Here is a 27,704-nt window from a genome sequence, read left to right as displayed (position 1 = left end):
TGACATATTTTAATGCCCTGCATCCATCCTGCCCCAAACACTTATGATGAATGACAGTCAGAATCAAAATATGGCTCAGTAGGAAAGCCATGTACCAGAAACTGACCTTCTTTAGGACCTTGATAATAATCATACTGTAGAATATTCATCTCTAACACTCTCTAACACTCTTTCTATCCACCAATGGCCTTCTGAAATGTAAAATGACTTCACATGGATTGAGACCCAAAAAAAAACTAAAGTCATTTCTTAAGTTGATGTTCCCTATAACTTTATATGTATATGTATATTTTCAGTCTGGAATTAAAATCCCTCTAAAAGTCACAGTCTCAAGGCAATACTACACCCTTCATACGAACGACAAGAATGTATGTTGTGGCATCTATACTTTCACAGCAAAAGACAACATGTTTTTCTTGTATTCCCTGATTCTTGAGTTTATTTGTCCTCACGGGATACTGCAATAACCTATGGTATGCCCAATGTGAAAAATCAGAGCTGTTACTCACCCTGAGATTGCCAAAACATTTTTATTTTAGTGAGGTCTACTCAATACTAACAACAAAGTACAAATATCACTTGTCACAGGATCCACAGAGTAAAGGCTGACAGTTTTGATACTCTGATTTTAAGAAATGATTTGTAAATGGTAACTCCACATTCCAATTTATAAATCCTAGTATGTATTATTTTTTTCTAATGTATTACCTTTTACTAGCTCCATTATATTATATAACTACAAAACTCCATTTTACATTGTTTCTTCTCCTTTCAAAGTTTTAGTCTGTCAAACATTCAATCTTCTTTCATTCCAAAATGTATCAGATTTTTTTCCCAAGTGAATTTCACCTGTTTTCAAGTCACCTGATCGATGTACCTTTCCTAAAGAAGAGTTACCTGACCTCAGTCTATTCTTGCATATCTGTCCACATGACAATAGTCATTGCACTTGAAAAGCATTTCTACTGTGAAGCAATTTCTTTTTTTTTGGATTTAAGACCTAGATCTGAGACGCAGGTCAATTTATAGCAGATGAGGTGTGCAGTAGCATGAGTGACAAACTAATCCACTGCCTCTGGAAAGGAAACCCTGGAGATTTTAACTTCTGAGCCTCAAAATTAATTCGTATTCAGGTGGGGAGTCAGCAGAAATTCACGGTGCTTGGAGACTGCCTAGCAACAGCAGAACAGGGATGGAATTTGATATCTGGTCATGGAAACATAGGAAATAAAGAAATCAAGGAGACAAGTTAGGAGCAAAAGGAGGCCATGAAGTCCTTTGAACCTACTCTGACGTTTCATGTGATCATGGCTCATTCTCTATTTCAATTTACATTCCCACCTTCGTCCAATACCCCATGCCTTTGACATCTAAAAATTTATCTTTCGCATTCTTGAAAATATTCAGTGACTTGGCCTCTACAGCCTTCCAAGGTAGAGAATTGCACACGCTCACTACCTTCTTACAGGGGTCTGAGTGGCAGGAGCTATGGCGAGATTTGTGGCAGAATCAGACCAGATTCTCACAAGGCCTAACTCAACACAGGAGCACCTTGTTCCATCGTTCATTTTCTGACCAGCGACATGGTAAAATTCTCATTCAGCAGAAATGAGTTACCAGTTAAGGGGATTACTACTTGTTTCATACCTGGTTAACAGCCCAAATTTACCTTATTAATATACCGCTCTCTAATTTACCAAACAACACAGATATCAAGAAACCTCCATATGGAAATCAAAACAGCTCAAAGCTTGCTCTGAGGGACCTCCATGTTTCATAGAACTAACTGCATCTCAAGACATGGTCAATGGGTCCCAGCAACACGCACCCTTCATCAAAGGACATTGGCATCTGGCATTTTCCAACTCCTCACAACCATCACACCACCTCTTCAATGCACTGTCAGGGCTCTCTGAAAGCACAGACCTGTACTGCATTGAAAAGCTATTGGCAGGACACTTTGCACGCAGGGACAGAGATCCAGTACACATGATTAGACAAGGCTGCATGGCAGGACTCGCTCACTTAGCATTACCTGTATACTCGGAGCAGCCATGCCCTACCTTGCCATGCTGTCCCATGTCAGGTTGTGCATTGATGCTTCAGCCAGAACCAAACTTGGTGTGCTGTTTTGTACAGGCAAGCTCTTTGTTATAGACACCTATCCAATGTGTAGAGGATGGAGGAACACCTTGAATATGAGTAAACTGAGACATTAATCGAACACCTGGAGAATGTACCAGCTGTCTGTGCACCAAATACACCACTCACTTGTTCAACGAATGGCCATGTCAGAAATGAGTGCAAGCTCATCCTCAGACCAGTCAAGGGAAGGCTGCTGACTGTCAGCTGGTTCTGGTACCATCATTCAGGAGCACAGTCCACACACAGTCCAGGCTCTTACTCACCATTAGTCTTCTGTTTGTGATCCTTACAGGTACGGATCTATTTGACTCATGTCCAGGGAATGAGCAGTAGTAATCCGAATAATACCTTACTGTGAAGGTGTCAAGAATGGTGAAATGGATCAGCAAACTGCAATTAGAACAAAGAACAGCACAAGAACAAGCCCTTTGATCCTTTAAGCCTGCGTCACCACATTTTGTCCTTCCAGGCTAAAGCTGTCTTCACTTATAGGGTTTGTATCCCTCTATTCTCTTCCTATTCATTGAATCATAGAATTCCTATAGTTTGGAAACAGACCATTTGGCCCAACAAGTCCACGTTGACCCTCTGAAGAGTATCCCATTCAGATCCATTCTCCTACTATATTACATTACATTTCCTCTGACTAATCCACCTAACCTATACTCCCCTGAACATTGTGAGCAATTTAACATGGCTGATTCACCTAACCTGCATATCTTTGGACTGTGGGAGGAAACTGGAGCACCCAGAGGAAACCCATGCAGACACAGGGAGAACGTGCAAACTCCACACAGTCAGTGTGGAGAATACATTAACATATTCATCCAGGTATTTCTTGAATGCTGCTATTGTGTCTGCTTCCACCACCTCCTCTGGCAGCACATTCCAGGCACTTTCTACCCTTTGTGAAAAATGTATCTTGCACATCTTTTTTAAACTCCCCCCTTCCCTCACACCTTGACCCTGTGTCCCCTAGTAATTGACCCCTCCATCCTGGGAAAAAGCCTCATACTTTCCACTTTATCCATGCCATTCACAACCTTATAAACTTCTATTAGGGTGCCCCTCAATCTGTATTCCAGTGGAAACAAACCCAGTCTATCCAACCTTTCCTTATCATTAAAATCCCCCAAACCAGGCAACATCCTGGTAAACCTTTTCTATATTCTTCTCCAAAGCATCCACATTCTTCTGGTAGTGTGGTGACTACAACTGTATGCAATATTCCAAGTGTGACCAAACTAAAGTTCTGTAAAGTTGCAACATAACTTGTCTCTCCTTAAACTCAATGTACCTTCCAAGGAAGGCAAGTATGCCATAATCCTTTTTTACTACTTTACTGTGTGGAGCTAATGCAGAACAGCATCAGAGACATGGTAGGCTCCATGAGGGGTGTCATTGGCACTGACAACCATTATAACCTCCACAGGGAAGACATGAAAGAGACGGGTGAGTGGAATTACAGTATAATGCTGGGGCCTATGTAACAGGTACAAGTGAAATTCAATGGGAAATGAGTGGAATAAGGCTGTCAGGGTAGTGTGAGGTAATAAGGAACATGGAGGCTGAGTGGGAGATGTACCTAATGACCAGTTAGAACCCAGTGCTGACGATGTCCATCACGAATTGTGTTTCCTGCCATCACTTGCCGTTCTCTAGATGCAAAATGCAACTGGATAATGGCTGGGGCAACATGCTGGATGGACAGAATGAGTGTCAGTTTAACGGGTGAAGGCACAGCATTTCTGCAAACTTCAGAGCATTGAAGGGAACATATATATGAAGCAGTCATTTGCAAATCATGGCTACAGTTGAAATGCAATTATTTCATCATCCGTATGCAGAGTGAGGGAGCTGGGGGGTCAGATGCTGGTTAGAGGCGATTTGCATCTTGCTCGTGGTGCTTACAAATTGAATGTTGGTACCTCGATAATGTTGAAGTTCGCAGCAATGGAGTCAAAAAATGACATCAATGCTAGCCAAAAACAAACCATATAAAAGTGCAACTTCTATTAGGTGCTTTAGGAGGTTCACACTATTGCTTCATCATCTGATATGTGAGTTTAACAATGGTCTGTACTGAATGCAGGGAGAAGTTGAATGGTTAATAATGATCTGGGGTGGGAAGGGTTTCAGTGCACAGCAGGCACTCGCCTTTTAATGTGATGTGCTGGTCAGTCAGCCAGCATGATATGTTCACCAGACGCCACAGGTGCGAAGGCTGACACTCCATGAATGATGGAGACCTGGCCCTCATTATCAGATATGGTATGTTTCACTGTATAGTGAAGAGAAATCTGTAGCGTATAGACCTGGCTCTTCTGACATTGCATAATTTCCTCTGCTCCTTGTGTTTCCAAGAGTCCTGCACCCTGCTACTAGTGGCATGTTGGTTACTATAGAAGGTGAAGATGAATGCAGGAGAATCAGAACCAGATGGCAATGGCAGGCTACATCAGTGGACAATGGGCATCAAGCCCTGGACAGGTCTGTGTGGAGTTTGCACATTCTCCTTGTGTCTGCTTGGTTTCTTCCGGGTGCTCTGTTTCTTCCAACAATTCAAAGAGGTACAAGTGAATTGCCATAGTGTTCAGGGATTTGTAGGTTAGGTGCATTAGCCAAGGGGTAAATATAGGATACTATAGTAGGGGAATGGATCTGGGTGGGTTACTCTTCAGAGGGTCGATTTTGACATGTTGGGCTGAAGGGTCTGTTTCCTCGCTGTAGCGATTCTATGATTCTATGAGATGACAGCCTCTGGATCCAGAAAGCCTGGGGTCCACAGGAGGCCCAGAGTTTGTTGGCCTTGACTCTATTTCCTTGCTGTATTAGTTTACATTTACACATTTACATTTATACAGGCTTCTGGCACACTCCTTGGGCTATGGCTACTCTGTGTGCCTGTCTTCTATTTTGTCATGAACTGCTATAGCATCCCGTTGTAAATCTGGAGCCAGATTTCTTGCATAACTAGTCCCAGTGTCCTTTTGTACCAAATACCTAGCACTGACCTTGGAATGCAAGTCAGATTTATGGTGGGCGTAACAGACTAATTTAGTTTGGGATTATGGTTGGACCGAAGGGTTTGTTTCTGTGTTGTAGGACTCTATAACTACATTTGACACACAACTTTCCTACTTTTTTGTGACTACAGTATCTGTACTTTTGTTGCATCTAATGCTTGCAGGAATTGTTGTCCATCTACAATGGCTGTGCATTATTTGCCATCTACCAGCAGTGAGTCAACACTGTGACCATTTCCTTCAGTAGGACTGACACCCAACGCAATCATTTGCCCAAATCTAGTCAAGGATGAGTGAGTTGATGCAGGGTCATCAGAAGTCCATCACTCTGCCCTTATTAATCTTCTTCATTAAGTCTTCAAAAAACTCAATCACATTCTTGAGACATGATTTCCCATGCACAAAGCCATGTTGATTATGTCTAATCAGTTCTTGTCTCTCCAGATACCTGTAAATCCTGTCACTCAGGATTCCCTCCAACAATTTGCCCACCATCGATGTCATACTCACCAGTCTGTAGTTCCCTGGCTTTTCCTTACGACCTTTCTTAAATAGTGGCACTACGTTAGCCAACTTCTAGTTTACACCACCTCACCTGTGGCTATCAATGATGCACATATCCCAGGAAGGGGCCCTGCAATCACTTCCCTAGCTTCTCACAGTGTTCTATGCTACACCTGATCAGATCCTGGGGGTTTATCCACCCTTAAGCATTTTAAGAGATCCAGCAGCTCCTCGTTTGTAATATGGCCATTTTTCAAGACGTCACTATTCATTTCTCCATATTCTACGTCTTTTATATCCTTCTCCACAATAAACATTGATGCAAAATACTCATTTATTATCTCCCCCATCTCCTGCAGTTCCACCCGTAGATGGCATTGCTGATCCTTTGGGGACCCTATTCTCTCCCAAGTTACTTTATTCTCCTTAATGTATTTATAAAATCCCTTTTGTCACATGGGTGCCTATACTCTCAAACTTTATCTGCATTTCACTTGTAAAATACAGCTAGCATTTTCCTTTAGTGAAGGCCAAATGGTGCAGCAAGATCAACAAAGTTCATTGGTTCACCTTGTGATACAATCTTGAAAGTAGAAAATATTTAGGCATTCCGGTCATCACAAGGTTCTCAAGTATTTAATTGTATCCTTAACCCTTATGTGGTTGCAAATGGGTCCAAAGTTTCATTTTCTCCATTTATCTTTGTTTGTCCCTTCTAACATGCTTCTCAACTGTTTCTTACATTTATCCAAAATTAATTTAATATAGACACCTCCAGGTTCCAATCCACTTCTTGGTTTGTCTGATATATTGGCCATGTTTGCTATCTGGTACATTGCACCCAGTTTGTCAATATCATCTTACACAGTACTTTGTACTCAAGTGTCCTTTAATTTTCACAATGTCCATTGTGTCAGACACAATTATACTTAGTTTGTCAACTATCCTTTAACTTTTACTTGGTTGGGTACACCAAATATTTCTAACTTTCACCACATACCTCTGATATGTGTTTTCTATTTGGATATCTGTCCATACCTAACCATTTGGTTACCTTTCACATATATTTTGCTGCTTATCTGGGATAATGATCTTCTGGGGAATTTTCACTTTAACTACTGGAACTTCTTTTGGTAGTCCTGCTGCCCCCGTGAGAATTCTAATTATTTTTTGTGTTGTATATCACCTCTCCCTGAGGTAATATACATGTATCCTCACCTGCTCCCGGCAATCATGTAATCCAGCACCACTCCAAATGCATAACAATTCTGCATGCGTAAGTTGATTTGCTCTCTTTTCCCCCAACCCTGTCCTAATCCTTCAGGGGTTTTGCTTGTGCTATGACTTCTGCGACCTAGCTTAAAATAGCTTTTAAAATCGTTATCAGGGATCCAACACTGTGCAGGGTAATCAGTCTGTTTAAAGTGCATGTTGTTCAGCTGCACACACAATAAACATCTCATGTCAGCACTCTGTGGCTCTCAGGGCCCCTGGGTTGTTGTGTTCCCTGAGAGTTGACCCCATTTGAATTGTTTCTTATTTAAATTTGGTGTGGAAGTTTCAAACTTAAAAATGACTACTGCTTCATCCACATTGTGCAATGTTTTACCCTTGAATGTCACTGAATGTCACTTTTACCCTGTAACTTGAATCTTTAAATCTAAATAAATTCTTTCAGCTCTGCAGCTTGCAGGACTTTACATTAATTGTCAAGTCTTTGCACTTGGCAATTAGTCTCTCTAAAACTCTCCGTTTAGTTATTTCTTTTGAATTTAGATCCCCAACACATTTACTTCTACCTTCCAATTAGCAACATCTGACATTAAAATAAATTTCCCTAAGTCATTTGATAAGAACCAAAAGACTCAAATCCTGAAACTTTGCCACATGTTTTCAAACAATATCAATCTAATCCAACTCAGAACAAATTAATCTGAATATTTCAAATAAAGTATGCTTTCAATTTACTCCAAATCATTAAGCTTCAAATTCAAACACACCACATCATGCATGCAAAAAGAACTGTTTATTCGATTGCAGGCTGAAAAGAAGAGCCAATGTTTTAAAAGGAGAACAACAATGCAACACTTTTTTCTGAGACATTTCACACACATGAAAGACATCCCCTATTGTGTTTTTGTGGCACTATTATTGTGGTAAATTAGACAGATTTTGATCAGATCTAGCAACTCAAGATGGTGTATTAATAAGGTACATTGGGCCATTACCAAGAGCAAACCTCCTCAAACACGATCTGCAACCTCATTATTTGGAAATCTATCATTTTGTTATTACATCGAGTCATTAACCATTGTCAGTGAAAAATGCCAGGGCCAATACCATCATACCTAAAAAGAGGTGTCAGCCTGGTGAAGATCCACGACGTGTGTGCCAAACAGCATAAGCAGCAGGTGACATACAGGAATACGATCACAAACAATGGATTAGATCTAAGCTCAACAATTCTGATACAACTTGTCGTTTGTGTTGGTGGTTGCACCCCACGGGGGTAGCATGCTGGAAATTACACCATGTTATTCCCAAAGTCATCACAGAACTTAAAGATTTTGTAAAAGTATGCAAAATTCCTCAGTTTAACAGAATTGTAGACATCTTGTAGACAGCTCCAAGTTGTTCAGCTACCTGGAAACCAATCGCATGGTTCTGGGCAGGAAGAAGACCTTTGTCATCATCACTTGGTCCCTAATTCACAGATCAATCAGCTGCTTGTTGCCAGCCAAATCTGCACTTGTGCCCATCCTCCTGGTACTCATCCTCCTTGTACTCATCCTCCTTGTACCCATCCTCCTTGTACTCATCCTCCTTGTACTCATCCTCCTTGTATGCATCCTCCTTGTATGCATCCTCCTTGTACCCATCCTCTTTGTGCCCATCCTCCTTGTGTTCATCCTCCTTGCACTCATCCTCCTTGTACCCATCCTCCTTGCGCTCATCCTCCTTGTAGCCATCCTCCTTGTACCCATCCTCTTTGTGCCCATCCTCCTTGTACCCATCCTCTTTGTGCCCATCCTCCTTGTACACATCATCCTTGTACTCATCCTCCTTGTACTCATCCTCCTTGTACCCATCCTCCTTGTAACCATCCTCCTTTTACTCATCCTCCTTGTGCTCATCCTCCTTGTACCCATCCTCCTTGCGCTCATCCGCCTTGTAGCCATCCTCCTAGTGCCCATCCTTCTTGTACCCAACCACCTTGTGCCAATCCTCCTTTTACTCATCCTCCTTGTGCGCATCCTCCTTGTACCCATCCTCCTTGTGTTCATCCTCCTTGCACTCATCCTCCTTGTACCCAGCCTCCTTGTACTCATCGTCCATGTACTCATCCTCCTTGTACGCATCCTCCTTGTGTTCATCCTCTTTGTACTCATCCTCCTTGTGCCCATCCTCCTTGTACCCGTCCTTCTTGTACCCAACCTCCTTGTTCCCATCCTCCCTTTCCCCATCCTCCTTTTCCCCATCCTCCTTCTCCCCATCCTCCTTGTACTCATCCTCCTTGTACTCATCCTCCTTGTACCCATCCTCCTTGTACCCATCCTCCTTGCGCTCATCCTCCTTGTTACCATCCTCCTTGTACTCATTCTTCTTGTACACATCCTCCTTTTACTCGTCCTCCATGTGCCCATCCTCTTGTACCCATCCTCCTTGTTCCCCTCCACCTTGTGCTCATCCTCCTTGTTCCCATCCTCCTTGTACTCATCCTCCTTGTACCCATCCTCCTTGTACCCATTCTCCTTGTTGTCATCCTCCTTGTGCTCATCCTCCTTACACTCATCCTCCTTGTACTTATCCTCCTTGTACCCATCCTCCTTGTACTCATCCTCTTTGTACCCATCCTCCTTATTCTCATCCTCCTTGTGCTCATCCTCCTTGTATCCATTCTCCTTGTACCCATCCTCCTTGTACCCATTATCCTTGTACTCATCCTCCTTGTTCTCATCCTCCTTGTACCCATCCTCCTTGTGCCCATCCTCCTTGTACTCATCCTCCTTGTTCTCATCCTCCTTGTACCCATCCTCCTTGTACCCATTATCATTCTACCCATCCTCCTTGTACCCATCCTCCTTGTACCCATCCTCCTTGTACCCATTATCCTTGTACCCATCCTCCTTGTACTCATCCTCCTTGTGATCATCCTCCTTGTGATCATCCTCCTTGTACCCATTATCCTTGTGCCCATCCTCCTTGTACTCATCCTCCTTGTACCCATCCTACTTGCATTCATAAAAACCGTTCTGTAAACACTGCTTCAATAAGCGGCTATTATAAACAGCACTTACAAAGAATGCCTGGTTACTTGTTTACAAAAAGCACAGTCATTTTTCAACAATGTGTGACTTTTAAAACAATTCCTTTCCTATTTCAATCCATGATCAAAAATACAGAAAAATAAAAAATATATGATCATTACATGGTCAATAAATAAGTTATTTCTCGCCAACCTCAATAATGGGAAGCCCAGCGCATGAGTGGAAAAGACAGGCTGAAGTATTTGCAACAATCTTCTGTCAGAAATGCCAAGTGGATCAGCTTTCTACAGAGGTCCCAGCTTCACAAATATCAATCTCCTGTGTGATGGAATGTCTGGGTGAGTGCAGCTCCAACAACACTCAAGAAGCTTGACACCATCCAGGACAAAACAATCCATTTGATTAGCACCACATCCACTCCGACAATCAGTATCAGCAGGGTGCACCATTTATAATTTGCACTGCAGAAATTCACCAAAGATCCTTGGGCAGCACATTCGAAATACACAACCTTTGTAATTAAGAAGGATAAAGGGCAGCAGATACATGGGAATACCACCACCTGCAAGTTCCCTTCCAAGCCCTACGATCCTGATCTGGAGTTCTACTGCCATTCCTTCAATATTGCTGAATCAATAACCTGCAACTTGCTCCCTCACACCATTATGGATCTGACTTGACCAAATGGATTGCAGTGGTGGAGAAGGCATCCCACCATCATTGCCTTCGCACCCTCAACATATGTTTGGGCAATATTTACTGGCGCAGCTAATGATGGCAATATCCCACAAATGAATATTTTAAATAGTGTAGACCACAGTGCAGCTTTAAGTGTGATTACAACTAATCATTTTCTGAAATTTCTTTCTTTTTACTGAACTTGTTTCTGTGTTCATTGTTAATTTATTTCTGCTCTTGAGTAGTTTATAGACTCACCAACGGAGTAACAGGTATGAATTAATTCTAATTACTGTTGCTTTATCCTTCCCATCTTTCTTTGTCAAGTAGGAATTTAGTTATCAATCCCTCGAGCTTTCAATTGCAGTTATCGCCTTCTGACATGTCTCTGCGTTTCCACTTCTCCCTGCCTCTATGTTTAACTCCTATCCTGCCAATTCCATCAGTACCAAGATGTGATTGAAAAAGATCCTCAGGGTAAGCCCAACCGTTTTCAATTACTTCCGTAATGTGTTCTCCTCATTATAAGGTCATTGTGGGGAAACTTGCTGATTGTTGCATAGTGTTCAGTTCCATTCACAACAGCTCAAACAATGAAGCAATCCATGCCCACAAGCAAGCAAAACAAAATGCATGAGATTCAGTTTTGGGCTGATAGGTGCCAAGTATCACAAATGCCAGGCTCTTACCCTATCCATCAAGACAAAATCTGACTTCTGCTCTTGATGTTCAATGGTTTCATCATTGCCAGATACCCTAAAATCAAAATCACTGGAGCAAGCATTGATCAGCACCTCAACCGCTCGAGTTATATAAATACTGTGGTTAAAAGAGCAGGTCAGAGGCTACATATACTACCATGAGTAACTCATCTCCTGGCTCTACATGGTTTTTCTACCATCTATAAAGCATGAGTCAGAACAGTGATGGAATATTCCTGCATGAATGCAGCTCCAAAAATACTCATAAGGTCAACCTTATCCAGGCAAAACCATCCTGTTTAACTGGCACTCTACTTCCCAACTTAAGCATTTGCTCCCTCCACCAATTGTACACCACATCTGCAGTGTTTATATCTGCAAGGTACACTGCAGTAGTCTCCAAGGTTTCTTTAACAGTTACTTCTATACCTGCAATCATTAACATTTGTAAGACACAGGGGAGGCAGTACCTTAGAACACAATCACTTACAAGTTCCCCTTCAAGGTACACGATCCTGATCTGGAACTATATTGCCATTACTTCATTGTTGCTGGGTAAATGTCTGAGAAGTTCACGAATATGGGCCAAGTGGGACTATTTTAGTTTGGGATTACAGTCAGCATGGACTGGTTGGACCAAAGAGTCTGTTTCCATGCTGTATGACCCTATAAGTCCCTGTACTGTGGATCCCTATACACATCACAGGCTGCAGTGAAATGGGAAAGCACTACAATATCACCTTCTCAGAATACTTAGTGATAGCCAACCAATAATCATCTTTGCAGTGATGCTGACATATCCTGAAAAAGAGAACTGAACCTCCTCTGAGCCTTATCTCATGATAACACTTTTGCCATAATATAGAGATCAGAACTTATGCTACTATTCTAGTTGTGAAAAGAAGTCTAAACACAGTGTCCAACATTAAATGTGGTTCTATGATTGGGCAACATTTGCCAATAGTTCCTCAGTGTGCTATGAATTATGCTGACAATCAACTTAAGTTTGTTAATTGGATTCATGGTGCACTGCACTTACATGTATTGGATATACCTACATATATTAATGCAACAGCTCTTTTCTATGCAGAGAACAAGTACATGTACATAGGACATGACTATTTCAATTCAACTAAATAATCAACCACCTCTGTTTCATTTCTCTCGAGAATGCCTTGACCAATCAAAGTCAACCTGCCTGATTCAAAGAGAAGTAAATCTTGACAGTTACTCAACATTAAAAATCTCACACAACACCAGGTTATAGTCCAACAGGTTCATTTGGAAGCACTAGCTTTCGGAGCACTGCTCCTTCATCAGGTAGCTAACTATAAAACATTCCAAATGAACCTGTTGGACTATAACCTGGTGTTGTACTAGAGATAAGCAGAGAATAAATCTGCAATGGAGCTGCAGCATTTTTGTGAGCTGATATGGAAAAACAAAAATACAATTCCAAAAAAGGACCAAACAATTTAAAAAGGTGTGAGCTAAGTATTGGCTAAGGCCTGCTTGAAGGCAGATGGATGGAGTAATACCTTTGCCACCATCCTGGTTGGTTTCTGATTGATGTGAAACCTGTCAGCACACACCATGAGAACAGTTACAATCAACCACTCCAAGGTTTGTCCGAGGTTCCGCGAATGCCGATTGGTGTGATTGGTGCGCTGACCCACTGACCCACTGACTTTCAGTTTTGGAAGGCGCTGTCATGCATGGACCTTGGAGGTCTGTGCAACGAACAAAACAATTGGCACAAATTAAGTGGATTTATACAGCATTTCTGTTATATTGAATAAAGGACTTTATTTTGGAAGTTATTTCAGCATATATAACCTAAACATTGGGCAGAATCATTTTGGAAGCCTGAACAGTGCGAGTTAAGGTGTAATTAGTAGCAGAATTATGTGAGAATTCCAGTGAGGCCTATCTTGACACTGGGTGCAACTGCTGCGTGTTTTATTCATTTATTGGGCATCAAAGTGAGTTTCTCACTAATCAACAGCGAGTTGTCTATTAATGAGGATTATTACTTGTCAAATACCTTGTTAATTGCATATCTCACCTCGTTAATATGCATTCCCTTTCTTACTAAAGGCTTCAAACAAATTACCATGGAATTACATGGCAACTTCAAATAACTAGTAGCTACAAACACCTGCCATGTTAAGCCGCACCAACAGCATACAGCATCTCAGTGTATACGCACACACACGCACACACACACACACACACACACACCAGCCAAGCCCATTGGCATCTACCAATCACTCAGAATGCTCATGGAACCTTGCAGATCTATTAGCAGAACAGCACAGACATGCATTGTAAGGTTACGTCAGAATCCCATATTGAAAGGAGACTGCAAAGATACTTTGTTAACAGGGGCAAGCAACGACCTCACAAATTGGACCAGGCTGCATCTCAGAGTGAACCAAAATTCAAAGAACTGCAGATGCCTGAAATCTGAGAATGAAACAGAAATAGCTGGAGAAACTCCGCAAGTCAAGCAGAAACTGTGGAGAGAAAGCAAAGTGAACTGAAGAAGGGTCACTTGACCCAAAATAATGACCCTGCTTTCTAGCCACAGATGCCAACAGACCTGCTGAGTTTCTCCTTCTATTGCTGCTTTTGTTGCATCTCAGGGCTCCTTGCTTGCTCTCTTAGCACCTACATTCATGCTTGCAGAAGTACTCTTGCCTTGTTGCTCCAGCTAAGTTAACTAAAAGTTATCAGTGTTGCTGTACTAACATGCTGTTTCATGTAGATACACAGACAGGTTGCTTGTCAATAGGGATCTGCCCAGGGGAAATGGTTGGGGACAATTTGCTGCATAGGGAACAGGGATGTTAATCTAACACTTATGTTTACATTATGGGTTTATTAAATTATCAGTCCTTCTTTAAGGATCATCATTTAAATCAGAAATCACTTTTGGTTTTTATTCATTTACACAGTAAATTCACTCCCTCGGTAAAATAGTTGAGTTTTCTTTAACCTGAAGCACAACATTACTCTGTGGAAGAATCAGTTTACTTAAACTTGCAAGTTAAGCAAGGTAACCCATACTTATTCAAATGTTTTAAAATCTTTAGTATTGTATTTGACCCCATTACTGAGCCAGTCCAGGTTCATTAATGCTATATAAAAGGGAGTTTTCTTTCATTTAAGTACATGAAATATCAGGCTGCAAAATAATATATGTTATTATGCACAAAAGAGTAATCCCTCTGTTTTTTTTCTGAGAAAGCACGTACAAATCAAATCAACACTGGATCATCTCTTTATTTACTAGAACACCATACCAGAAATCAAAACTCATTCAGGAGACTAAATGCATCATGCAATCCTAGTTAATTAATAATTTAAATAAATTCACCATCCTTATCAGCATTTTCTGCCCTTGGGAAAAGGAAAGAAACAAACATAAAACCTTTTGTATATATGTTGTTTGAGTAACAATATGGAATCTGCTATATTGAAACGATGTACCTTATAGTATAGTAGCCTAGAACTTTATTACTGCAGATGCCAGAAATCTGAACTAAAAATGGAAAATATCAGAATTACTCATCTTTCCCTTCCTTGCAGTATTTTGAAGGGTTACTTCAAAACTGTATTCTGGCCCACACTACAATCCCAATGCCCACTCTCCTCTTCTGACGGCATTTTCCACAATAAACATAGGAGATGCAAAACTGTGCTTTCATTGTATCCCTCCCCTCCACCAAAGTCAAATCACAGCTACCAGGTTAAACAATGGCTTCCTTGTTTTCCTTTCAATTTATTATAATAGATTTGCGACTCATGACATGGCTTGCCTATCTTAGGGAAACCTGTCGTAGTGGTGATCACTTTGATGAACATCTCTGTTTTATGGGGAGACAGTGAGGTCTGCAGACGCTGGAAATCAGAGATTGAGAGTGTGTTGCTGGAAAAACACAGCAGGTCAGGCAGTATCTGAGGAGCAGGAAAATCAACGTTTCAACAAATCGACATCAAGAAGGTCTGATGAAGGACTCCGGCCCGAAACGTCAATTTTCCTGCTCCTTGGATGATCTCTGTTTTATGCACAAGAATTATCCAAAAGTTTCTATACCTATTATTTCAATTCTGCACCCCATTCTGTCCTCAGATTTCAATGAAGCAATGAAACTCAATGTAAGTTCTTCAAATAACACACTTCACAGCCTTCCAAACACAAGAATGTGTCAACAATTTCAGATTTTAGTTTCTATACCTCAGCAAACTCACACCATGTTTAAACAATACCACAATGTACAGACAGACACACTCTTACCCTAGAAGTGGTACAGGAGTCTTCACCTCCTCCAGCATCGTCTTTTGAATTCCCTTTCTTCTTCAACTTGCCAATTTCTCTCACACCAAGGTCAAATAGCAAAGTAGATGGAAAGGAGGGGCAAGAGTTTCAATGCTTTTGCCCTCCCTTTCAAAAGGCTGTGATCATTCGGATCCTGACATGTGTTCCTTTGAATCAGATTTGCTTCACTGTTTCTGCATTCAAATCTTCTTGAGAATCACAGTCCAAGAACCATCCATCAGTAGCTATTATCACACTTTATCAACATGGTAGACCTCTAAGAAAACAGTAAAAGAGCACAGATGTTCTGTATGTCATCGAGGGGAACTGAGAATGTTGAAGATTAGTCCCTCAAGCTGAAGAGGCTTTTGAGAGGCAAAGAGTTGGAAGAAATGAAGTGTTACATTTTCAGTTAACATTAAAGGTATAAAAATGGTACCAGAAAAGATCTTGGGGAGAGGTTTAGGGTAAAGCAAATTATGCCGTTTAGTCAATGGATAGCCACTCAGCAGGTGTACATGGAGCTATATCAGAGCAAAGTCAGTTTAGCCTGGAAATGTAGGGAGCTTCAAGTAAAATACCCACTCTTACCATCTTTGGAATATTGTTATGTTTAATAAAGCCTATTGCTGTTCACTCACAAGGGTGTAGGTTAAAAGCATATTTAGTTTGTTTACTTGCTCCTTGTCACTCCATTTTTGCTCATCATCATCCTTCTTAACATATTTAGTCATTCGTGTCTTCCACTCTATTGCTAACTTTTCTTCTAAATTTTCTTCCGCCTCACGTCCTTCCCCTATCTTTATTTATCTAAAACCTGTTGCATCTCTCAATTTGTCCAGTTCTAACAAGAGATTAATGCCCTGAAACCAAATTTCTCTCTCTACTGATGCAGCCTGAACAGTTGCAAAGTACCTTTATTTGTGAAATTCATTAATATTTAAACAAACGTAAAACTTTTACCTTGACTGAGACGTAGTGGTACACTGCTCACAATTCAATACAACATCACTATTGCTACTTCAATGCTTTCTTTTTTAATATCTGAGCATAAACATATTTATGACAGATTTTTATACCATTACTTTTAAAAAAGCCAAACATCAGGATGAGTAAAATCACAAGCCAATGATTTTCATTTCAAATTGCTAGCATTCGTTATCAACAAGCATTTGAAAAAGTGTAATCTCATTCAGGAAGACTAACATGGTTTTGTAGAAGATGGATGTATCCAACTAGCCCAAGTTTTTTGACAGAATCATTGAGATGGTGGATAGAGAAAGAGAAAAGTACCCCACATTGGATCTCCTGAAAGTATTAAATAGAGATTAAGCATGAAAGCAACCATGAACAGTAAAATAGCTGTAGGAACTGATGCGAGTCTTGAGATATTAATTGAAATGGATTAGGAGGGAGAATAAAGAAAGTTGGGATGAAATGGGTACTCTCCAGGTATCAGAACTAGAACCTGGCTCTTTTTATAAATAACTTGCATTGGAAGAGGAGTGTAGCATATCCAATATTAGGCTAGGGCCTGTAGTGAACTAAGAAGAGAAAACAAAATTCCAAAAGATCAGTTTAATCATGTGTTCAGAGTGAAGGCAAATGGAGTTTGACACAATTAAAGTGAGAGAACAGTATATGAAGTGACAGAATGGTGTATGGAAATATAGTCAAATAAGGAAGAGATGAATAAATGTACTTAAAGTTCACATATAACAATTGTTAAAAAGGCAGCCTGCAGGTAAAGAGAATGAGAAAAATGGCTGATTGTACAAAGGAAGTATTATGGCAATTATAAGAGTACTGATCAAACCTCACCTGGAATATTGTCCTTATCTTTTGGCTTCACACCTTCAGCAGTATAAACTGGGCAGCCATGTTTCACCAGGATGATACCTGGAATTAAGTGGGTTAATTATGATGAGAGACTGAATAAATTTAGGTTATATTCTTGAATAATGATAATGTTAAGCAGTAATCTGACTCCACAGTTTAAAATAATGAAGGAAGGGGTGACAGAGCAGCTGGAAAATGTCAGAATAAAAGTCGATAATGTTAACATTCCAAAACTGAAGTTATTAAAGGTGAATCCAATAAAATAGTTCTGCACAATACATCACTGTTGCAAATGTTACAAACAGATGAAAAGGGGGAAATTGGCACTCCTCTTTTTAACCCCTTCTTGGTTATGCATAAAAATGTATTTTTTAGCAAGAAGTTTTCTCATTTCAGTTAAAGGTACAGTAAAATAGGTCAAAGTGAAGAAGCCAATTACCCAAGGATTTCTTGAGTGACAAGAAACAGTAATGTTAATGACCTACTAATCCCAAGAAAAATGATAAAAACACAATATCAACCACATTCACAAACATAGATAATAAGTTTAAAAGGGGGACAGTGTCTGGTAGAGAGAGAAAGAATTAAAAATCCTCATCTTAACTTTCCTTAGATTCCTTAAGATGTCAAGTTTGTAATTGGCAGCCAATGTTGGTTAATTGTTCACTGGTATCCTCAACAGTGACTAAATCTGTAAAAACTTTGAGTTCTTTAGCCCAATTTACTTTTTCACTCGTCACAGTCTTTCAAGCCAAGTTTGGTGCCTGTTTGTAAGAACTCACCCTCAGTGGTGAAGAATTGGTTTGAGGTTTGATTTTATTTATTATTTCAATAACTTCTGTATTATAAAAGTCTTAAAGAAATAAAACTATGGTTATAATTTGCTTATATTGATTGTTTATGATATCTCCTCAGGCAGTCAATACTGTAGAAATTTCCCAGAATTTGTTTTTATTTAAAATAATTTATCATAATCTTTCTACTTTGTGTTCTTTATGAATTGTATTACCAATCTCATCATAAAACAAAAAGTTAAGTATTTTGTTTGGTGCTTAATGATACTAAAACATGCTACTAAAGTAAAATCAATAATTTGTGCTAACAGTGGATAAATGTCACATTAAACAAAACTCTAGGAAATGAACTCAGCATATTTATCAATTCAATTTCCTATAAAACACAGTTGCACATTTTGAATAGCAGTGTTCAAGGTGAGATAGAGGATATGTTGCGTAATATAATGGGGTTATTATACTATTACGGAAAAATACAATGGTCACCAAGAATCCTATTTTTATTCAATGCTGTTCTGGAATTTCTGCAGCTGTTTTGTAATCAAATTCCAAAGTTCAGTTTACTCATTTAGAAAATGATGAATAAGTTACTTTTATTTTCAGTGAGTCGAGCAAAAGGGCGAGCTACTCAAAATGAAACCAGACTGTGTGATTAAGCAATATTATGAAGAAACAGAAAATGCTGCACTTTGCGAAAGTGGTCAAACTCCTGTTGCCGGAGCATGAAAATGAGAGGTAGTGGAATGATCTGAGGAGGTTTATTCTGAGCAGTTCCCAATTTAAATGGGCACCACTTGGGTTGCATGTAGCAACTTAAAAAAGGCTGTCACTTTCAACTTTGGACCCAATATTAATCACTATATGCTTACAAATATGGCCAAATATTATATCAGCATAAATGTAGTTGATGATATTAGACAGCTCTTCCAAATTATAACATTTGACTTAAAGGATGGCCTTCTACAATGTATTGAGGATCACTGTGTGGTTTGCTTATATGTTATGAGACCATCCTCAGCTGACTATGCACCACTAGATGGTCTATGCAATACCATGCAATTAACAGGATGTTTGCCTCAATCTTTGAATGACTCCTGAAAAAGCATCACTTCTGCTTCAAATCAGAAACATTATCCTAAATAATTGACTGGGAATACACAAGCAGCATTCTATCGCAGAACATCTTATCACAAAATATATCAGTTGAAACAAATGAGACTGTTTGCTTTTGAGCTTTGTAGCTGAACATGACATGTTTCTTATTGGCGCAATGTTTTCAAATCCCTTCATGACAATGCCCCTCCCAATCTCTAAAAAAATGCTTTAGCTTTAAAACATTGCAGGATCTCTGCAGTTCTCTAATTTATCAACTTGGGATCCTCTGTTTCAAACCCTTCACCAGTGGCAGCCAACCCTCCTGCTATCTCTCTGTTTCACTACTTATCCCTCTTCCTTTGTGACACTTCTTAAAAGCTACCTCTTCACTCAAGGTTTTGGTCCTCAGTGTTACTGTCTCCTTTCTTAGCACACAGCACAGTGTCAACATTTGTTTGATAACACTCCTCTAAAACCTCTCTCAAAGGCAATTGTTCATGTGCGGGTGCTTCTTGCAATGTTGACCTCCCCAACAAGAGACTGGGTCTAACATCACCTCCCCTCTGTTTAACAATGCTGGTCCTGGTACTGGATGCTATACTTAGAATTTGGAAACAGCCTGTACTCCCAATCCTGCTGTGGCCAATCAAATTTTTCTGAAACTCTTCGAGATGGAAATTCCAACCGAGTGAGGGGTTGAAGTCCCATCTTTGAAACGTTAAATGTTTATGGAGCTGCTGTAGCAGGGATGTGTTCCAACTCCTTGTCTGGTGGGCCAGCCCTCTGAAAGGTCCAGCCTACAGCTACACTGGGATCTATTCATGATGATGGAATGAAGAGAACAGGAAGGACATTAAATGACAGCAGATTTTGAGTGGGACGATATGTGATAATGATTCCAAACTTCAAGTCGAAACTCCAAATTAATTCTAGTATTTACAAAAGGGGAATATAACTTTGAATATTGACAGAAATTTAAAAGTAAAAGCTTTCCAGATTGACTAGTCAGAGACGTAAGAAAGAAGCTACAGGGTCATAGAGATGTACAGCATGGAAACAGATGGTTCAATCCAACCCGTCCATGCCAACTAGATATCTGAAATTAATTTAGGCCCATTTGCCAGCATTTGGCCCATATCCCTCTAAACCCTTCCTATTCATATACCCATCCAGATGCCTTTTAAATGCTGCAATTGTACCAGCCTCCACCACTTCCTCCAGCAGTCATTCTGTACACACACCACACTGGGCATGTAAAAATTGATTCATACGTCCCTTTAAAATCTTTCCTCCCTTACTTTAAATCTATGTCCTCCAGTTTTAGACTCCCCCACCCTGCAGAAAAGACCTTGGCTATTCACCCTATCCCTGCACCTCATGCTTTTATAACCCTCTATGAGGTCACCCCTCAGTCTCTGACACTCCAGGGAAAATAGCCCCAGCCTGTTCAGCCTTTCCCCATAGCTCAAACCCTCCAACCTTGCCAACATCCTTGTAAATCTTTTCTGTATATTTTCAAGTTTCATAATATCCCTCCCAAAGCAGGGAGACCAGAATTGCACGCAATATTCCAAAAGTGGCCGAAACAATGTCCTGTACAGCAGCAACATGACCTTCCAAGCTCCGATATGCAATGCACTGACCAATAAAGGAAAGCATACTAAATGCTTTCTTCACTACCCTGTCTACCTACAAATCCCTTTTCAAGGAATTATGAACCTGTACTCCAAGGTCTCTTTGTTCAGTAACACTCCCCAGGACCTTACTGTTAAGTGCATAAGTCCTGCCATGATTTGCTTTGCCAAAATTCAGCACCTCACGTTTATCTAAATTAAACTCCACCTGCTATTCCTCAGCCCATTGGCCTATCTGTTTATTGTAACTGGCAACTTCAATCAAGCCAATCTAAGGAAGGTGTTGTCCAAGTACCACTAGAACATTATCTGCCCCATCAGGGGCCTGATCATTTAACACCACTGTTACACCACTGTGAATGATGCCTACCACTCCATCCCTCACTCTCATTTCGGGAACTCCGACCACAATGCTGTATTTCTTCTCACGGCTTACAGACAAAAGCTCAAGCACGAGACCCCCCTCGCAGATACAGGTCCAGTGCTGGTTGGAGGAAGGAGAGGATCAACCCCGGTGCTGTCTGGAATGGCTGATTGGGCCATGTTCAAACAGTCCGCAGGTACCTTGGACAAGTATGTCACCCACCATCACAGACTTTATCAGCAAGTGTGTGGAGGACTGCATTCCAAGGAAGTCAATCCAGCTGTTCCCCAGCAGGAAACCCTGGATGAATCAGGACATATAGAACCTGCTAAAAACCAGGCATGAGGCCTTCAGATCAGGAGACCCACTCAAATATAAGAAATCCAAGTTTGACCTTTGCAGAGCCATTAAGACAGCCAAGGACCAATACCGATCCAAACTAGAGACCCAGACAGACACCCAGCAACTATGGCAAGGACTGAATGACATCACAGGTTCAAAAAAGAGACAGTGCAAGATAGCAGACGATGACACATCCCTCCCAGATTGTCTCAATGCTTGTTATGCTCTCTTTGAGCAGAATTTTGTTGGAGAGATAACACCTATTCCGACAAGTCCTGACAAACCTATCCTAACAGTTACTGCATCAGAGGTCAGATCAGTTTTTCTTCATGTGAATCCAAGGAAACCAGACGAAGTACCAGGCTGTGCACTCAGGGCATGTGCAGATCAACTGCTAGAGGTATTCTCGAACATCTTTAACCTCTCCCTGCGACAAGCCACTGTCCCTGCCTGTTTCAAGAGGGCCAACATCATCACTCTGCTTAAGAAGGCTCAAGTAGCATGCCCTAATGACTACCGCCCAGTGGCCCTAACTTCGGTGGTAATAAGACCATAAGACATAGGAGTAGAAGTAAGGCTATTCGGCCACCATTCAATCATGGTTGATGGGCATTTCAACTCCACTTACCCGCACTCTCCCCGTATCCCTTGATTCCTTGCGAAATCACAAATTTATCAATCTCTGCCTTGAAGACATTTAACATCCCGGCCTCCACTGCGCTCCGTGGCAACGATTTCCACAAGTCCACCACTCTCTGGCTGAGGAAATGTCTCCTCATTTCCGTTTTAAATTAACTCCCTCTAATTCTAAGGCTATGCCCACGGGTCCTAGTCTCCCCGCATAATGGAAACAACTTCCGAGCATCCACCCTTTCTAAGCCATGCATTATCTTAAAAGTTTCTATTAGAGCTCCCCTCAACCTTTTAAACTCCAACGAATACAATCCCAGGATCCTCAGCCATTCATCGTATGTTAGGCACACTGTTCCAGGGATCATCCGTGTGGATCTCTGCTGGACACGCTCCAGTGCCAGTATGTCCTTCCTGAGATGTGGGGCCCAAAACTGGACACAGTATACTAAATGGGGTCTAACCAGAGCTTTACAAAGTCTCAGTGGCACATTGCTGCTTTTTCTTCCAACCCTCTTGAGGTAAATGACAACATTACTTTTGCTTTTTTAACCATGGATTCAAACTGCAAATCAAATTTTAGAGAATCCTGGACTGGTACTCCCAGATCCCTCGTACTTTGGCTTTATGAAATTCCTGCAAATGTGTTGCTGGTCAAAGCACAGCAGGTTAGGCAGCATCTCAGGAATAGGGATGCTGCCTAACCTGCTGTGCTTTGACCAGCAACACATTTGCAGCTGTGATCTCCAGCATCTGCAGACCTCATTTTTTACTTTATGAAATTCCTCACCGTTTAGAAAATAGTCCATGCCTGTATTCTTTTTTCGAAAGTGCAAGACCTCGCATTTGGTCACATTGAATTTCATCGGCCATTTCTTGGACCACTCTCCTAAACTGTCTAACTCTTTCTGCAGCCTCCCCACCTCCTCAGAACTACCTGCCTGTCCACCTAACTTTGTATCATTGGCAAACTTCGCAAGAATGCCCCCAGTCCCTTCATTCAGATCATTAATATATAAAGTGAACAGCTGCGGCCCCAGCACTGAACACTGCGGAACACCATTTGTCACTGGCTGCCATTCTGAAAAAGAACCTTTTATCCCAACTCTCTGCCTTCTGTCAGACAGCCAGTCCTGAATCCATGCCAGTACTTTGAAAGACTGGTCATGGCATTAATCAACTCCAGCCTCCCCCCTAATCTTGACCCACTCCAATTTGCCTAGCAGACCAACAGATCCACGTCAGATGCCATATCACTTGCCCTTCACTCCTCCCTAGAACATCTTGATACCAAGAACAGCTACATAAGAATCCTATTCATTAACAACAGTTCAGCCTTCAACACTATTATCCCCTCAAGACTGATTACTAAACTTACTAAACCCCACTCTCTGCAACCGGATCCTCAGTTCCCTGACCCACAGGCCACTATCAGTGAAAATTGGGGACAATATTTCATTCTCGCCAATTCTCAACACTGTAACCCAGCCTCTTACTGCACTCACTGTATACCCATGACTGCATCGCCAAATACCAGACTAATGCCATTTACACTTTTGCTGATGACACCACCATAGTCGGTCAAATCCCTGACTACAGATGAAACAGACTACAGATGGGAGGTCAAAGACCTGGAAAAATGGTACACTGAGAACAACCTAGCTCTCAATGTCGACAAAACCAAGGAACTCATTATTGACTTTCAGCAGGATGTTACTCATGCCCCCTACACATTAACAGAACAGAGCTGGAACAAGTGGAGAGTGTCAAGCTCCTGGGAGTGGTCATCTACAACAAGCTTTCTTGGACTCTTCACGTGGATGCACTGGTTACAAAGGCCCAACAACGTACCTTCTTCCTCAGGCCGCTGAGGAAATTTGGCATGACGGCAAATACCTTTGCCAACTTTTATAGGTGCGCCATTGAGAGCATTCTGTCTGGATGTATTACTACCTGGTATGGCAACTGTATCATTCAAGATCGGAGATAGTTACAGAGAGTAACAATCGACGCGGACAATCACACAGGCCAACCTCCAATCACAGAATCAATCTACCAAGGCCCACTGTCAAGGAAAGCCTGCCAGTATTCTCAAAGATACGTCCAATCCTGGCAATGTTTTCCTACAACCTCTTCCATTGGGGAGAAGGTACAGAAGCCTGAACACATGCACCAGCCGGTTTCAAAACAGTTTCTATCCTACTGTTGTTCAAATACTGAATAGACTCTCACAAACTCTGAACATTCGCCTGTATCTGCATTTTTGTTTTTGCTGCTGTTTACCTATTATTTACATATCTATACTAATAACTCTGTGATCTGCCTGTATTGCTTGCAAAACAAAGCTTTTTATTGTGCCTTGGTACACGTGACAATAAATTCAATTCAATTCATTTCAATTCAATTCAATCTGATCAAGATCTCATTGTACTCTGAGGTAGCCTTCTTCGTTATCCACTACACCTCCAATTTTGGTGTCATCTGCAAAATTTACTAGCCATACCTCTTTTATGCACATCCAAATCATTTATAAAGATGACATAAAGCATTGGACCCAGCACTGATCCTTTGGATTATGACTAATCACACACCTCCCAGCTGAAGGTCTTTTACCTTTGAGCCTTTTAAAAAGCAACATTAACAACCTCAGGCCATCACATCCAAAGAAACACTTCTGAAGTGTAATCAACATTGTAATTGTTGAACAATACAGCAGTTAATTTATGCAGAGTAAGATCAGAGTCCAAGTTGTGGGTAATCAGGGAGGGGTCAGTGACCTTGAAATTGTGTTTAAGGGAACAGTCATATACCTTAGATTAGTTCCATCAAGTTTGGTCTGCAGTCAGGAATAGGACAGCAGGACTGTGATTAAGGAACTTAGAATTTAGCACTGAATGACCCTCACCCTTGGGATTGAGTTTCTTACTCCCAGAGTGGATGAGGACACAGATTGCAGAGAACACGAGTGAACTGACTAAAGCACAAAGGCATAGTGTCATGCAAGTGGAGGTGAAAAGAGACATGTCTTTTCAACAGATGAGAGCATAGTTATGGGAATAGATACCGTTCTTTGCAACAAGGACAGAGCATCTTTAAGGTTGTGACTCCTTCCTGGTGCCGAGGTTGGCCACATATCTTCTAGGAGAAAGTGAAGACTACAGATGCTGGAGATCAGAGCTGAAAATGTGTTGCTGGAAAAGCGCAGCAGGTCAGGTAGCATCCAAGGAGCAGGAGAATCGACGTTTCGGACATGAGCTTCCTAAAGAAGGACTTATGCCCGAAACGTTGATTCTCCTGCTCCTTCAATGCTGCCTGACCTGACTCCCCAACCCCAGGGAAAAGACTTTGTCTATTTATCCTATCCATGTCCCTCATGATTTTGTAAACCTCTATAAGGTCACTCGGTAGCCTCCGACATTCCGGGGAATGCACTCCCTATGCGCTTTTCCAGCAACACATTTTCAGCACATATCTTCTACACTGGAATGGAACCTGGAGTTCAAGATGCGCTGTTGTGATCCACAAAGGTAGCAAGGAAATAGGTAGTACAAGGAAAAAGGTACTGCTGAAGAGCTAGGAGCAGCTCAGGGCTAAATTAAAAAGGACAATAGCAAAGGTAATCACCCCAACATTATGACCTGAGCCACATGCAAATTAGTGTAGAGTAAATAAGATTACAGCAGTAAATACCTGACTCAAAAATAGGTATAGTGGCAATCGATTCATAGACTGCAGTCGCCAGTACAGAAGAAATGTCGAACTGATCCATTGGAATGGGGCTTCATTTGTACCATGCTGGGATTAACGTCCTGACAAATCATGTATCTATATATGATGTCGGGATGGGCATTCCTGGGATCATATAACTAGGGTTTTAGTTAGCACTTTCAACAAATCAATGGGAGGCAAGTATTTAATTGAAGGGAAGTTTAAGAAATCATAAATAAACGAGAGGACACAGATATAGGGTAGTGAAGAGGTGAACAATAATTGAAGTGTGACAGGAAGGGGTAGAAAATACAATCACAAGACTGCAGTAGAAATCAAAACCAGAATAATTAATAATAGTAAAAGTGAACACTTAAATCCCTTTTTCTGAATCCACACTGTATTTGTAACAAGATTGAGTTTGACAGCACAAATAGAAACAAATGTAAATGAGTTGACAGATGTTAAGGAGACCTGGTTGCAGGGTGACCAGGATTCTAATCAACTTAATGTTCAAGACCTAGTGGTATGATCACTGGACTTTTAAACCAGAGAACCAGATAATGTTCTGGTGACTTTGGTTCAAATCCAGCCATGGTAGATGGTGAAATTTGAATTTAATAAAAAAAAACTCTGGAATTAAGAGTCTAATGATGACCATGAATCCATTGCTGATTGCTGGAAAATCCATCTGGCTCACTAATGTCTTTAAGGGAAGGAAACTGCCATTCTTACCTGGTCTGGCTTACACATGACTCCAGACCCACAGCAATGTAGTTGACTTGTACCTGCAATTAGGGATGGGCAATAAATGCTGCCTAACCAGCCATGCCCTCATCCTGTGAATGAATAAAGGAAAAAAAATCCCTCCATACCATGATTGTGTGAGTGAACATTCTCTGATCAGACTCCAATTAAATGATATCTTTCACTTCAGGGATCAAACTTGCTCATAGTACCTCAGATGTGGTCTCACTAGCACACAGGAAGGCATCCCTATTCTTATACTCCAACACCCTTGAAATAATATTTCATTAGCCTTCCTGGTCACCTGCAGCATCTATGTGCTATCTCTCTGTATTTCGTGCACAACTCCCTTTGTGTTGCAGATTTCTGCACTTTTTCTCCATTTAAATTCTGTTTTTCAGTTCTCCCTTCCAAAATGAGCAATTACACATTTTTTCACATTGCATTCCGTTTCCAACTTGTTGCCCTCTTACCTAACCTGTCAATATCACCCTCTAACCTATTCACATCCCACTCAGAATCTGCCCTTACCTCCAATTTTGTCTTCTGCAAAGCTGGCTCCAGTACATTCGCTGCCTTCCTCAAGTCATTAAAATATTTTGGGGGCTCACAGTGGTTAGCACTGCTGCCTCACAGCTCCAGGAATGCAGGTTTGAGTCCCACCTCAGGCGACCAACTGTGTGGAGTTTGCATATTCTCTCTGTGTCTGTGTGGGTTTCCTCCAGTGCTCTGGTTTATTCCCACAGTCCAAAGATGTGCAGGTCAGGTGATTTGGCCATGCTAAATTATCCATAGTGTTAGGTGTATTAGTCAGGGGTAAATATAGGGTAGGGGAATGGATCTGGGTGGGTTACTCTTCAGAGGGTCAGTGTGGACTTATTGGGCCATACTGTAGGGAATCTAATCTA

General features: G+C 41.1%; 1 long non-coding RNA gene across 1 annotated transcript in view; it reads right to left on the bottom strand.

The window, feature by feature from the left end:
• Positions 1-17,460: 17,460 nt before the first annotated feature.
• Positions 17,461-27,704, bottom strand: part of LOC132823241 (uncharacterized) — a 109,778-nt gene continuing 99,534 nt past the window's right edge. The window contains exon 3 of the long non-coding RNA XR_009645517.1: positions 17,461-17,542. This is a non-coding gene — a long non-coding RNA (uncharacterized LOC132823241). The remainder of the gene's footprint in view (positions 17,543-27,704) is intronic.

This window comes from Hemiscyllium ocellatum, chromosome 16 (genome assembly GCF_020745735.1).
Source record: "Hemiscyllium ocellatum isolate sHemOce1 chromosome 16, sHemOce1.pat.X.cur, whole genome shotgun sequence".
Lineage (NCBI taxonomy): Eukaryota > Metazoa > Chordata > Chondrichthyes > Orectolobiformes > Hemiscylliidae > Hemiscyllium > Hemiscyllium ocellatum.
Note: the sequence above shows the minus strand (reverse complement) of the source record. Positions and strands in the feature narration are given on the sequence as shown.